Source organism: Rhinolophus ferrumequinum, chromosome 2 (genome assembly GCF_004115265.2).
Source record: "Rhinolophus ferrumequinum isolate MPI-CBG mRhiFer1 chromosome 2, mRhiFer1_v1.p, whole genome shotgun sequence".
Taxonomy (NCBI): domain Eukaryota; kingdom Metazoa; phylum Chordata; class Mammalia; order Chiroptera; family Rhinolophidae; genus Rhinolophus; species Rhinolophus ferrumequinum.
Window position 1 is genome coordinate 36,828,862 of NC_046285.1, and position 14,358 is coordinate 36,843,219.

General features: G+C 38.1%; 1 non-coding gene across 1 annotated transcript; it reads right to left on the bottom strand.

Moving 5' to 3' along the window:
• Positions 1–14,000: 14,000 nt before the first annotated feature.
• TRNAT-UGU (transfer RNA threonine (anticodon UGU)) lies at positions 14,001–14,074 on the bottom strand. Its single transcript has one exon. It is a non-coding gene; the product is annotated as a tRNA-Thr (tRNA).
• Positions 14,075–14,358: the final 284 nt, after the last annotated feature.

The following is a 14,358-nucleotide window of genomic DNA, read 5'->3' on the forward strand; positions in this document are numbered from 1 at the left end:
CCCCCATTTGCTGCTAGCGTAGCTACAGCAGTTATATTAGTGGCCAATGGCTCACTGGTTACAGCTGACGGCCAACTAGCCACAGCTGATGGCCATCTGATCACAGTTGATGGCCATTTACTACCCGAGCCAGCACCTTTGCACGTGAGGGCGAGAGCCTGGAAACTGCACTCCTGGCTCTGTCCCCACACTGAGTCTGGAGAGGTTGGCCTTTTGATCTTTAGCTAAAGAGCAATGGGAAGCTATTGAAAAATTCAAGGTGGGGGAGAGGTTGGGTAGACTCTAATGAGCATTTTGTAAAGATCTCTCAACTGCAACAAAGAGAAAGTGGAGATAGATCAGAGTAGACAGAGGAAGGTGAGTTAGGAACTCCTGCAGCACTTTCAGGCCTGAGGTACTGGCAACTGGAGTGGTGATGTAGAGTTGTCCTTAGAAGACAGGCTCAAAGCCAGACTGTATTCAAACCCCAACATTCCCTTTCCTCCCTGTGGCAACTTGAGCAAGTTACCTTACATCTTTAGGTCTCTCCCTTTCCTCACCAGTAAAATGGGGCTGGTAAAAATACTAGCCCTTATGGGAATCTAAAGAACTGAACAAATGATCAAACAAAACAGAAATAGACTCAGATACAGAGAACAAACTGATGGTTGCCAGATGGAAGGGAGCTTGGGGGTATGGGGGAGAAGATGAAGGGATTAGGAAGTACAAATTGGTAGTCACAAAATAGTACCAAGGATGTGGAATACAGTATGAGGAATATAATCAATAATGTTGTAAAGATTACTTAGGGTGCCAGATGGGTACTGGACTTATCAGAAGGATCACTCCATAGATTGTGTAGATGCCTGACCACTGCACTACACACCTGAAATAATATAAAATAATATTGAATGTCAACTACAATTTTATATATATATATATATATATATATATATATATATATATAGTCACGGGATGGAAAGCACAGCACAGGGAATACAGTCAATGATATTGTAATCGTTATGTATGATGTCAGAGGGGAAGTAGATTTGGTGGGGTTATCCTTTTGCAAGGGGTGTAAACATCTAATCATTATGTTGTTTGGTATGCCTGAAACTAATAAAAAAAGATTAAAAACAAAATACTAGCCCTTACTCAGAGGGCTGTGGGTGAGTGAAGTGGGCTGTCACATGTCCCAAATAAAGTGTCTGAGGCACAGTACATGTTGGATCAAGGTTAGATGTTTCTATTATTATAGTGTTGGAGAGGAAGTCAGATTTGAGAGATGTAGAGTATTCCTGCCCGGTTTTCTTTTTTCTTTGTTTTTGGGTGTATTTGCTCTTCCAAAAAAAATTTTGATTGGATAAAATGAGCTGTGTTAATGAGGCCTTTAGTTGTTTACCTGAAGGCAATGAATCTTCCAAAGGAATTAATCTGCATTTATAGAAGACAAAACAGGATTGTATCATACATAACCTCCATTTCATATTTGATGGAATGGGGAGATTTGGTAGGAGCCATGACTGTGGAGGCTGGATGCAGCACTTTCTGAATCTTTCTGTGCTGTGTATTCCTACAAGTGCTGTGTCAAAAGCTAGGCTTATTTAAAATTTTTACATAGTTAAATTTATATCCAGAGTGATTTTACCAACTTATAACAGTGTATGAGATCACCTCTTTCTCCATATCCAAGATATTGCTATTTTAACTACTGGAACTCAACACACCTAGTTTACAACAATCTACCATTTAGGTATGTCCTGTAATGGGATATCATTGCTCTTATGAGGTTGTTTTAAGAGACAGGTTAGTCCTTTAGAAGTAAATCTGGACTGTACGGTGGGTCATCAGGTTAGTTAATAACTTTGGTGAAATAAGAGAAAAGTTCGAGGTTGGTAGACAATAGCATGAAAGGAAAATAACAAAACTATTTCTTTATAAACTCTCTCCCAACTTCCCTCCCTCCCTTCCTTCTCTTCCTTCTTTCCTTCCTTCCTTCCATCATGTGTCAAGCAAGAGTGATTAAAAAGGTGGTTCTGGCCCTTAATTATGTCACAGTAGGAAGGGTTCCAAAATATGAGCAAACATTATGTCATTGAATTACGTATTTAGTTTCCTTAGGCATCTATTGTAAAGATCAGGGAATGCTAATGGGGCAGAGTTACCATGAAGCTATTGAAGTTTAAGGCTTCAGGTACTTTACTTGCACTGATTCATTCCTGTGAGGACACAAGAAAATTTGCATTCATAATTTTATATTCTTTTTCTTAAAGTGGGACCTCCAAAGTTGTATGAGCCTCAGGCCCTGTGCATCTGTCCGGATGATGATATATAAGTACTGAAAAGATTGTATAAAACAATAATATTCCTTGAATATCTCACTTAATATGCTGTCCTTTTTGCTTCCCTCTACTTCTCCCAGCCTCCTCCCCATCAACTGTGCACCAAGGAATCATTACTTGGTTATTAAGTTTCCAGCTTCTGATCCTCCTGTATGTGCAAAGTGCCAAAGTAATTGTGTATCCTAGGGCCATCACTAGCACATGTGGGGACTGAAACAATTATAATACTTTTCCTCCCAACTTCTCAGTTCTTCTAACTGGCCTAATAATCAAATTACCAGAGACAGATTAACAGGAGAAAATCAAAATTTTAATACATGCACGTGGAGAATTCACAGAAGCATGAAAATTCCAAAAGCAACAACTTTGGGTATATAATACATTTTAGACAAAGGAGAAAAGGAAGGGAATAGGGTCTTCGATTTCAAAAATGAGAATGGGTGAGTTAGAGGTAGATGAGGAAGAGTAGAACATACGGCAGGCAAACTCTTGCTAGGCAACTCAGCCACACTGGGACACAGGGCGTATCTAGCTAACAGGCCTCGGCCTGAAACCCTTCTATTTACCTTGCTCAATTCAACGCAGGCTAAGGCAACATCCAAAGATTTCCTTCCTGAAGCAGGTTTGTCTTTCTGAATTTCTTGGGCAGGAAAGGGGAAGGGTCAAAGTTTCTTTTTGAGTCTTTTGTTTCTTAACTACTAGCTTAAAATCAATATCCCAAAAGGCAAAACTTTTGGTCTCCTTCACACATATAAAATTTAGTATGCATTCAAAAAAGATTTGAAAAGATTCTATACATAGGAAAACACATTGGGGCTGACAAATTGCAAAAAAACATCCCTTAAAAGGACCAATTAGAAAAAAGTTGCCGCCACTTCTTCCTCACTGATGCAGCTTTGAGGAAGGCCACAAGGCTTGGCAAGTGGTGCAGGAGTTTTATTTCAGTCTCCATTCATCTCCTTTCGCTGGAGCATTCAGGTGGACACCACAACCTACACAATTACCGTGGTAGCTCTGTGTCCCTAGTTTATTTCAAATATGTTACTGAGGACATATGTAAACGTTTTTTGAAGCCAAGATAAATTATATCTATCAATACTCCAGGAGATTCATCACTGCCATAGAGGATATTGATGTTTCCTAACGTTTGTTCTTCGCCAAGCCAACTGATAGTGCTTGCAGATTAATTAGTATTGACTTCCCACATCGTTTGCTGGTACGTTGCCGGGGGAGAGAGGTGTGGGAGAGTCTGCAGACCTTAATGAACGAATTTTATTTGAAAATGGGAAATCCCTAGCTCTGTAGTAGTCTTTGTGGATCATAAGAACTCACCTACATACGATGACCTACTTTGAAGTAAAGGAAAGAGAACACAAAGATTTACACAGGATGTTTTGACTGAGAACATTCCTCAGTTGCCAGTGTGAGGGCAGAGTCCTTACCTCTCCTTACCCAACAAGTCCTACTGAGCCCACCTCCTAAATGCGTCCCAGCACTGATTCCTCACCTTCGTCATCACAGCTACTGTCTGCAGTCAGGATTTCGGGTGCTCTCACCTGCACCACTGTAATAGCCTCCTTAAGGAGGTTCTTATCTTCATTCAGGCTCCTTCTTCCTACCATCCTGCACGCTAGGCTTGCTAGTATGTGAGGCTGTGCGTCCACCTCTAGGGGTCCTGCGCATAGCCTGAATGGCGCCCCCTGGAGTCCTTTCAGGTGTATCGTCGAAATGACTCAAAATAGAAAACATGAGGCTTTTTAACGCAGAAAACCATCCCAAGGAATTGAGCAGTGAGAACTGATAAAAGCAGGCTTAAATTCTGCAGCATGTCTGCATTTTTGCTCAGAAGCCTTAACTCCTATTCAATATAATTCACTTTCTTGTGGCTTTAAATTTTACCTGGCTCCAAAATACGGTGGCTTTTATAATAAGAATTGCATTCCTCCTGAACTAGAAGCATAACCATGCATAGAACAGTAAAAGAATAATTACTAAATAACCATAGCCTCAAAGAGAAGATAGGTAATAACACTTTGCATTCATACACTTTTGCATTCATGCCTTTTATCTGAGTATCTCAAAGGAAGGCAAAATGTAGGTGATGGTGTGTTATAGTGGAAAATTACAACTCTGCAATTCCCTTATTCTTAAGTGTTTCCTTTCTCAAATATAATACTGAGTGAAAGCATCTCTAGAATTCAATGTATTTTGATTTTGAGCACACTTTTCTTTTTCTTTTTTTCTACCCTTCTAATGTCAACCCCTAGTTGCAAGGGCATCGATGGACCACCCGATTTGTGGCTTTGAAGCATTTGCTATTGTTGGAGAAAAACGTAATGATAAGGGATGGATGGACATCTTCTGAGCTGTTCTAAAGTTGCAGTGGAAACATACAGAGATGAAAATGGAGACAGAATTTTCTGCTCCCCCAGAATCAGCTCAATCCCCATTTCAAGAATGTGTCAGAGAACTGGCCTGTCCACTCTACTGAAGCAAAAGATTTCCAGAATTTGCTCAAGGGCATGGGAATTATTCCAATTAGAGTCTTGAAATACACTACTGTAAATATTCTGTATATCAATGATATATCTAGAAATCCCCAGAAATACATTGCTACTAATCCTCTGTACACACTTTTTCTTGTATTTTTTTTGGTGGCTTTAAATGTTCATATAATACCTATCTATAGGCACATGAACTTTTGGGTTCTGACATAACAGAAGTTAAACAGTGAACCTCTAAATCTCTAAATAGATAGAAAAAGAACATTTTTTTGAAAGTTACTCACTCACAGAAAAACTAATATAAGCAAAAGGTACACAATATTTTTTTCCCCAAGGTAATTAAATTTTTCATGATAATCAAGACTAGGTCTTACTATAAAGGGAACCAAGAGATCCAGGCTTCACAGGCTCAAATAGCCTCACATTTAGATACCTCAAATGATCTCCAAATGAGGTTATCCATGCAGCCGGTGATCACTACAAGGATTAAATGAAAAATATGTCAATCATGCAAATTTGTTAGAAGCAAATATTGTCTACAATTATACATTTTCTGTAAATATATGTTGTCATTTGTTCATTTTTTAATATACATGGAATCTCAAAACAATGCAAGTGTCTTGGGCCTTCCACATTGTGATATTATGATTTACAATAATAAATATATATTTGGTCTTCATCCTCATTTCTGGCACAAAACTCCTGGAACCCTTGGAATTTTCTAAGCGATGGGAGCAGTAAAGGAGTCTTTTGTTATGTTAATGAGATGACTTTAGGAAAGTACTTAAGAATGGGGGCTGATTGCCTGTGGACCAGCCATGTGATTAGAGCTTTGGAACTTTCAGTTCCTTCCCACCCCTAGAGAGGGGGAGGGGCTGGAGGTTGAATCAATCCCCAATGGACAATGATTTAATCAATTATGCCTATGTAATGAAGCCTCCATAAAAACCCAAAAGAATGGGGTTTTGGTGAACACGTGGATGGTGTTGCGTGACTGGCATACCTAGAGAGGGCATAGAAGCTCCATATCCTTTCCCCATACCTTGCTCTGTGCATCTCCTCCACCTTGCTGTTCCTGTGTTATATTATTTTACAGTAAACCAGTGATCTAGTAAGTAAAATGTTTCTCTGAGTTAACTGAACCTAAGGAGGAAATCTTTGGAACCTCCAATGTGTAGCTGGTGGGTGAGAAGAAACAAGTGACAACTTGGACTTACTACTGGTCTGAAGTGGGGGTGGGGGTGGGCAGTCTTGTATAACTGAGCCCTTAGCCTCTGGGATATCTTTAAGAAGATAATGTCAGAATTGAGTTAAATTGTAGGACAACCAGCTAGAAGAAGAATTGGTTGTTGGTGAAAGGGAGGAAAAGGGGGAGGGGAGGCGGGGAGGACAGCAAGAGAAACAAAGACAAAAGAGGAAAAGAAAAGCAGCACAAAGTGAAAGAATTTCGGAGAGGAATATAAACATGGGAGCAAAGGAGACAAACACATGGGAAAAAGAGAAAGGTAGGGATTAAGTGTTCAATATTAACTTTATGTAGTTCTGTATTATTTGCCTTTTTATAACGAACACATTGAAAATTAGTTGAGTATTACAACTACGCAATTTCCTGATTCCTGAGTGTTTTGCTGTCCAACTGTCCAACATGGTCCAGTCTGTGCAGCAAGGGAAAGATAGGTGCTGTCGACTGTTAGGGCCTGATGACAGGAGCCATGGAGATCCTTCAACCGACTCTTCAGGCTGTGTTTCCTTACCAAATGACATTCCAACTAGAAGTTGTCTAACTATGAACATTGACTGGAGGGAGAATGAAAGCGGTTATATGATTCTCTTGACAATTACATTTGTCCTTGTAAATTGGCATCACCTGTTTCCTGTGAGATTGTGTACCAAGATTATTCATTTAAAGGTGAAGAACTTAGATTTCCAGGCTTGTAAGCTAGAGTATGAGGCCCTAGAATTCTGTGACAGGAGAGGTCCACCTGTGGCAGTGGCCTGCAGTCCTTCTACTTCCTCTCATCTGTGTTCTTCACATGCATTCATTCAGAATTATTGAATAAGATTAGTTCAACTGAATGAAGAGTCTTAAGTACACAATATTTTAAAAAAGATTAGTGCATTTTTAATGCATCACTAAGACGTAAAATATAATAAATTTTAAGTGAATCAAAGTTTCACTGAAAGAAAATACAACCTAGACTATATAAAAATGTTCCAAAATATGAAATTTCTTAGAAAATATGAAATACTGAAAAACTTAAAATAGCCCAAATATCCAACCATAGATAACTGATTAGGTGAATTTGTGATGCAGTCATAAAACACAATGCTTTCCAGCTGCTAGAAATCATGAGGTAGAGCAACGTACTCTCACGTAGGAAAGAAAACTTAAGTATTTTTAAGTAAAAAAGCAAATTTCAGGGCAATGTATATGCAATGACATCATTTTGTACAGTGATAATGTTGAGAATGGGGGAAGGAATTATTGAGCATTGTTATTTTCTATGGCAGACATTTCTGTAATATTTGAAATTCTTGCAACTTGCATGCATTATTTTTATAATTAGGGAGAAAAATATTAAAAAGAATTAGCCACTGTCTTCTGTGTTGAGACTGTATTTTAAAATAAAGTATTTCTTTACCTAAGAGTATTTTAACCACTTGACAATCAAACTATTCAAAAAGAGATTCAATTTATGTACAATATTAATGATGGTACAATAGGGTAAAAGATCTTCCCTTTTTGTTCAGAGTGTGGATTCAGGCCAATGAGAAGAAAGGAAAACATAACTTTGGAATTTATCAGGCAAAGTCTCTGAATGGAACAAGTATCCTAAATTTTATTAAGGGTGAGAGATAGGGACACCCTTAAAAAGTGACGAGACTTGTACAGTTTGTGTTCAGTGTTTCCATCCTCCCCTGATGTTCTTGGACTCCTTCGACCTTCTTTACTCAGTGATATAGACATTACCCCAACAGCCCAGAATAGTCCACATGAAGGCACTTTCCTTAGAGAATAGTCTGAGAACACTTACAGTGATTGCTAATACTTGCTTCCCCCTGATCCAGCAAAACCTACCCATTGTTTGACTGATTCCCTCTAGTTGTGTTCTCGAGGAACATTAGGTAATAGGAAAACTCTAGGAAAATGCAGATAATTATAACAATTAACATTTCTTGAGCACATGTGTGCCAAGCATTATCTGTATATTATCTCATTAGTTATCATTGTCATTATTCCCGCTTTACAGGTGAGAAAAACTGATGATCAGAAGGTTATTTAGCACCATACAGTTAATGAGAAGTGAGCTTAAGATTCAAACTCACACATTTCGGTCTCAGTAACCTGAGATGTGAACCCCTAAAGCAGTGGTTACCAAAATGTGACCATGAGCGCAGCACCAGCAGCACCTGAGAACGATTAGAAATGAGTTCTTGGGCCTAGAGTGCTATTTTTTAAAATGCCCTGTAGATGATTTTAAAGCACAATAATGCCCTAAATTAGAGAGCAGAATTGTCTAATTGAACTTTCTGGGATGACGGGAATGTTTTATACAATCCACTGTATAAAAGGTTGCAACTAGCCACATGTGGGTATTGAGCATCTGGAATGCAGCTAGTGTGACTAAGAAACGACATTTTAAATTTTACTTAATTTTAATTAAAAATTAAATAGCCACATATGGTTAGTGGCTACTCTGCTGAATGGCACAGCTATTGTCTCCTTATAGCTTTGATTCTGGTTTTTTTAGATCATCCCTCTAAGGAGCACTACTAACGAAGTTAATTAGCGAAAATTAAAGCAGAATGGTGTTAGAAACACATGGGAATCAGTGCAGTCTTGTGTAGAACATATTACTCAGGAAGTTTCCCATGTTGTCTATGTGTAGAGTTCCAAAAAAGAATAGATGAGATCATTCAACCCCCATGTCCCTTATATTGGTTCCCACAATACCAAACTAGGTGTTTACACAGATTGATAATCCTATGTAGACAGTGAACAACACTGTTTTGATGGACAAATAAGATGAATCTCACAAATATTGTCCTAGATATGACATCAGTAAAATATCATTAAAAATTCTGGAATATATCCAGAATTTTGGTATCTCTCTCTCTCTCTCTCTCTCTCTCTCTCTCTCTCTCTCTATATATATATATATATATATAGATAGATAGATAGATAGATAGATAGATAGATAGATAGATAGATATAGATATAGATATATATAGATATATATCTATATATATGTGTGAATATATCTTTATTTTTATTTTATTTTAAAGATTTTATTGGGGAAGGAGAACAATGTGTATTTCCAGGACTTTATTGGAGAGCAGCATGGTTTTCCAAGGAACCATCAGCTCCAAGTCAAGTCGCTGTCCTTCAATCTTAGTTGTGGAGGGCGCAGCTCAGCTCTAAGTTCAGTCACCGTTTTCAATCTAGTTCCAGGGGGCACACCCCACCATCCCATGTGGTAGTCGAACTGGCACCCTTGTTATTGAGAGCTCATGCTCTAACAACTGACCCATCCGACCGTCCCAAATATATCTTTTTTTCAAAAGTGTGTAAGAATAAAGCTATGATAACTCAATTAATGTGATTCAAGGCCAATTTTCCGACAAGATTTTGGCCCTTTATATTACTAGGAAGTAACCAATTGGAAAAGCAGTAAAGGGAAGAGTCTGTAATTTTCAAAATTGTAACCTGGTTTGAAAGCAGTGGAAGAAAAGAAAGGCAGTGTGTTTATGCCCTGTTATAAACCAAAGGGTGGAGAAAAAGAATATGTCGGTGCTTGATTTTGTTTACAGCTGTCCATAAGAGAAACTCCAAGCTTATGGACATAAACACTCTTGATACTACAGTAAAGCAAATACTATGAATATTAAATCCTCTCTGCTTACCTTGGAAAGTTCATTAGTAGGAATCAGAGGTCAATTCCAACAAACATTTATTGACTCCTCATGTGTCAGCATTGATGCGAAGTTAATGATGAGCAGAGCTATGTTACTGAGCGAGGCATGATGGGAGTTGTGCTGCAGGAAAACTACTCTGGTAAGGAGCTATTATGGGCCCTCTCTGAGGGACCATGAACACCAGAATGAGGTGGTTGTTGCTGGGACTAAAAACGCAATGAAGGTGATGTAAAGCATTGCAGAGGTAGAATCCCACAGGGACTTATTAGATATGGGGTAGGATGTGTGTTAAACTTTGTTATACAAGTGAAGTTTAGATTTGGGCACCAGAAAGATAGTGGTGTTAGGAACACCACATTTGAACTGAAGAGACGATGTGGAAGAGAGGAGTTGTGCAGTACTTAGTAACTGTTGATAGCTGTTATTTCCTGCCAGGACCCAGCCTGGCAGAAAATGAATCCAAGGGTATATAACCGAGTACCTCTCAGGCTTTTGTCAAGATTCTGGAGGCAGTATAGAGGAGAGAACCATAATATGTCTTCCTTTGTTAAACAGCCTAGTATTACAAATTCTGGAGTCGATCTAGTGTTCTAAATTATAACCAGACTGATAACATGTCCTTGTTAATTATCTGACATGTTGCTTGACTCCAGTTCATTCTGTCCTTGATTTTTGCAGATCTTGCACTCTTATTCTACAGTATATAATGATTTGCTAGATTGGGAGTTTCTTGATTAAAAGGTCTGCATCTTAATTTAACTTTTTATTGCCAGCCCTAGTTTAAGGGCCTAGCACAAAAATATTGGCAAAGGAATTGGTTAAGGAAGGAGTTGAAGACTGAATGATGACAAATAAAATGTTCCAGGGACTTAGTTCAGGTCTCTCATTTTTTCTGAGGCTAAGTTTGAGTGTCTGGAACAGAAATCCTGATGCTGGCTCAGATTAGTCACTCAGATGGGCTATATTAAAGTTGGGTGTGTGGGACAAGTCAAGGCTTTAGTTGGCAAGTAGGGGTGATGATGGTTGTGACGGTATGTGGTGTGAGGTTGGGATAAGGTATCGTGATGATGGATGTAGGGAAAATAGAATGGAAGATATCTAAGTAGGTACATTTATTTTTAGTGCCGTTCTACTTCTCTTTCTATTATTCTGATCAAATTAGATTTTTCCTCCCCTAATTCTATACCTACTGCACTAAATAAGTGTTGGAATACAAAATACAGAAAGCAAGTCCTGGAGTGCAAGATATCTCATCCATGGGCACTGCACTGTTCTCTATAACTCATGTTGGCATGCCCAGTGAGTCTGATGGCTTTCTTGCTTTTCAATGCAATATGATAACCCATGTTTATCTTATATTGCATCATTTCTTTTTGAAAGATTCCTCTTTACTTTGAAAAAATGCATAATAAAATCTGTCTTACTTAAAAGTCTTCCTTTTTTATTCTTCTCAACACTCCTATGTTTCATGGGGCAAATGTATCAACCTCAATAAAAAATTAACATTGGGGCTTTACTAGTTGTAAGATATATATTTACTCTCCTTTTCAATTGAATAGCATCTTGATAATCATTGATGAGATTCAGCAAACTCCCAACACTGATGCTTTATATTTTAAAGCAAGTCTTTTTTTCAGTGATTATAATATAGATCCAGTATCTGCTTTGGATTTGACAAAGATCTCAAGTAACACACTGGTTAAAAACCAGAGTAAATGTATGTATTTATTATTAGTTTCAGGTGCATATATATTTTTTAAAGCACTGACCTTGGTTTGGCAAGCAATTTTTTGTTTTTTAAAGATTTTATTGGGGATGGGGAACAGGACTTTATTGGAGACCAGTGTGTACTTCCAGGACTTTTTTCCAAGTCAAGTTGTTTGTTGTCCTTTCAATCTTAGTTGTGGAGGGTGCGGTTCAGCTTCAAGTTGTTGTCCTTTCAGTCTTAGTTGTGGAGGGCACAGCTCAGCTCCAGGTCCAGTTGCCCTTACTAGTTGCAGGGGGCACAGCCCACCATCCCTTGCGGGACTCGAGGAATAGAACTGGCAACCTTGTGGTTGAGAGTCCACTGGCCCATGTGGGAATCAAACCGGCAGCCTTCGGAGTTAGGAGCATGGAGCTCCAACCACCTGAGCCACCAGGCCAGCCCAGCAATTTATTTTTTTATTTTTTTTTTTTAGCCAACTTCTAAACAAAGCAGCATTTACAAATGACTCTCTCTAGCTTCCTTGTTCTTTATGATTGTCTTCTTCCTATGTGAGAAATAAATGCATTACATTTTCTTACATGAAAATTAGATTCCTATTTAATGATTCTTATAAATATTTTACTGCTTCTAACTAAGAATTATGTGAGAAAAATAAAAGAACTAAAACGGAATTTGCCAAACCCTGAGACGAACTCACTGAAATTGGAGACAAGAAAAAAAAAGGCCCCCCTCTACCAGCCAAAGTGCAAGTACACAACTATGGGCATACTGGAAAAGGATATAAAACAAGCTTATCATTCTAAAGCAGGGGTGTCCAAACTTTTTTTAATGTTTTTCACCAAGGGCCATATTCGGTAAAATACACAAACAGCCGGACCACTCACTCGAGGTGAAGTACGTATTGCCTCACCTGGTTTATTTAAGTAAACTAAATATATTTTTGGAATTTGCTGTGGGCCAATAAAAAATGGATCATGGGCTGCAGTTGGCCCGCAGGCCGCAGTTTGGACACTCCTGTTCTAAAGGGAAGCAGATGAAGTTGAGAGGTGTGAGGCAAGGTTATAAAAGCAATATCAAATGAATGGTTAATTCCAACATGATTTAGCCCACTGAATCTCAAACTTTGGTGGGCATCCGATCCACCCCGAGGGACTGTTAAAACATATTTTCCTGGGCTTCACCGCAGAGTTTCTGATTCAGTAGGTGTGGTGTGCAGCTGGAGTATTTGTGTTTCCAGTCAGTTCCTAGGTGATGTCGATGCTTCTGGTTCAGGGATCACATTTTGAAAACCATTAATCTAGCCAAACAATAGAACACTGGACATCATTGAAACTGATGAGATAGATGTATACTTACCCTGTTTCCCTGAAAATAAGACCTAGCCAGACCATCAGCTCTAATGCATCTTTTGGAGCAAAAATTAATATAAGACCTGATATTACATTATATTATATTATATTATATGCAGTCTTATAGTAAAATAAGACCGGGTCTTATATTAATTTTTGCTCTAAAAGACGCGTTAGAGCTGATGGTCTGGCTAGGTCTTATTTTCAGGGAAACACGGTATTTGTAGAGGATAATAAATTCATAATGGAACTAATGAGGAAAGAGAGAGAGAGAGAGAGAAAATACATGCTTGTGCAAACAAGAGCAAACCCCCCTCTTGATCCCCAACAACCTCATCCCTTCCAATTCATCGCATAGCATTGGTAATTGCTAAGACATCAACATTTTATTCTAAATTTTACAATTAAACGGAAAGGATTAAGCTTTCCTTGTACAATCAACGTGTCAAGTTAAGCAATAGCCCCAGTAAGTGTTGGAAAGTTCTCTACAGAAAGGTTACAGATATTGAATGTGGAAGGAATGATAGAATTAAAAAGTCAAATTTTGCAATTCCTACTGTAATAATTCAGGCAACGATTATCAATGGATGATATCAGTACTTGAAAGGCCGATAGTGAACTTTATAATGGAGGGATTCAGCAGTTACTAATATATCCACTGATCAATCTTAACATAAATATAGAGAAACAATCAGACATTGTGGTGCTTTATGAAATGCAACATGAAAAATACCACATACTAAGTGTTCTTGCTAAAAATGGTGACCCTGAATTTAATCAATCAAGACTGGGGCTCACTTCCATTGACAAAAATTATGGAAGAAAGAAACAAATTAAGTGTTGGCACAGGGAAGGAGACAAACATCCAGAATATGGACTATTCTACAGGACAAATCAATGACATAGAGGAAAATGTTAGAGTATCTTACTCTAGATTCAGAGAGACTTAAGAAGCAAATGTGAGATGTGGACCTTTTTTGGATCCTGCTTTGAACAAATTAATACAAGAACATTTTAAGACAGGGATAATGCATGGCCTGGGTATTAGCCAACACCGAAGATTTGTTTATTTATTTATTTACTTATTTATTTATTTACCTTTTTTTTTTTTTTAACTTTTATTTAAGTGTGTTTTTCTAGGACCTATCAGCTCCAGGTCAAGTAGTTGTTTCAACCTAGTTGTGGAGGGCACAACTCACATTGGACCATGCAGGGATTGAACCAGCAACCCTGGTGTTACAAGCACCATGCTCTAACCAACTGAGCTAACCAGCCACCCCCCAAAGATTTATTTGTAATTTTATTCAGTGAATATTAGCATTTCTTTAGTCAGAAATGCGTGCTGAAATATGTAGATATAAAATAATATGATATCTAGAATATGCTTTAAAATAGTTTCACAAAGGGAAAGGATAGACAAAGCTAAGTGACAAAAGTTTGATAAGGATAGTGTCTGGATGATGGGTATATGGAAATGCACTATAGTATTCTCTCTACTCTGTGTGTGTTTATCATAATAAAAAATATTGGAATGAGTAACCCAGCTTCTATAGTTTTTC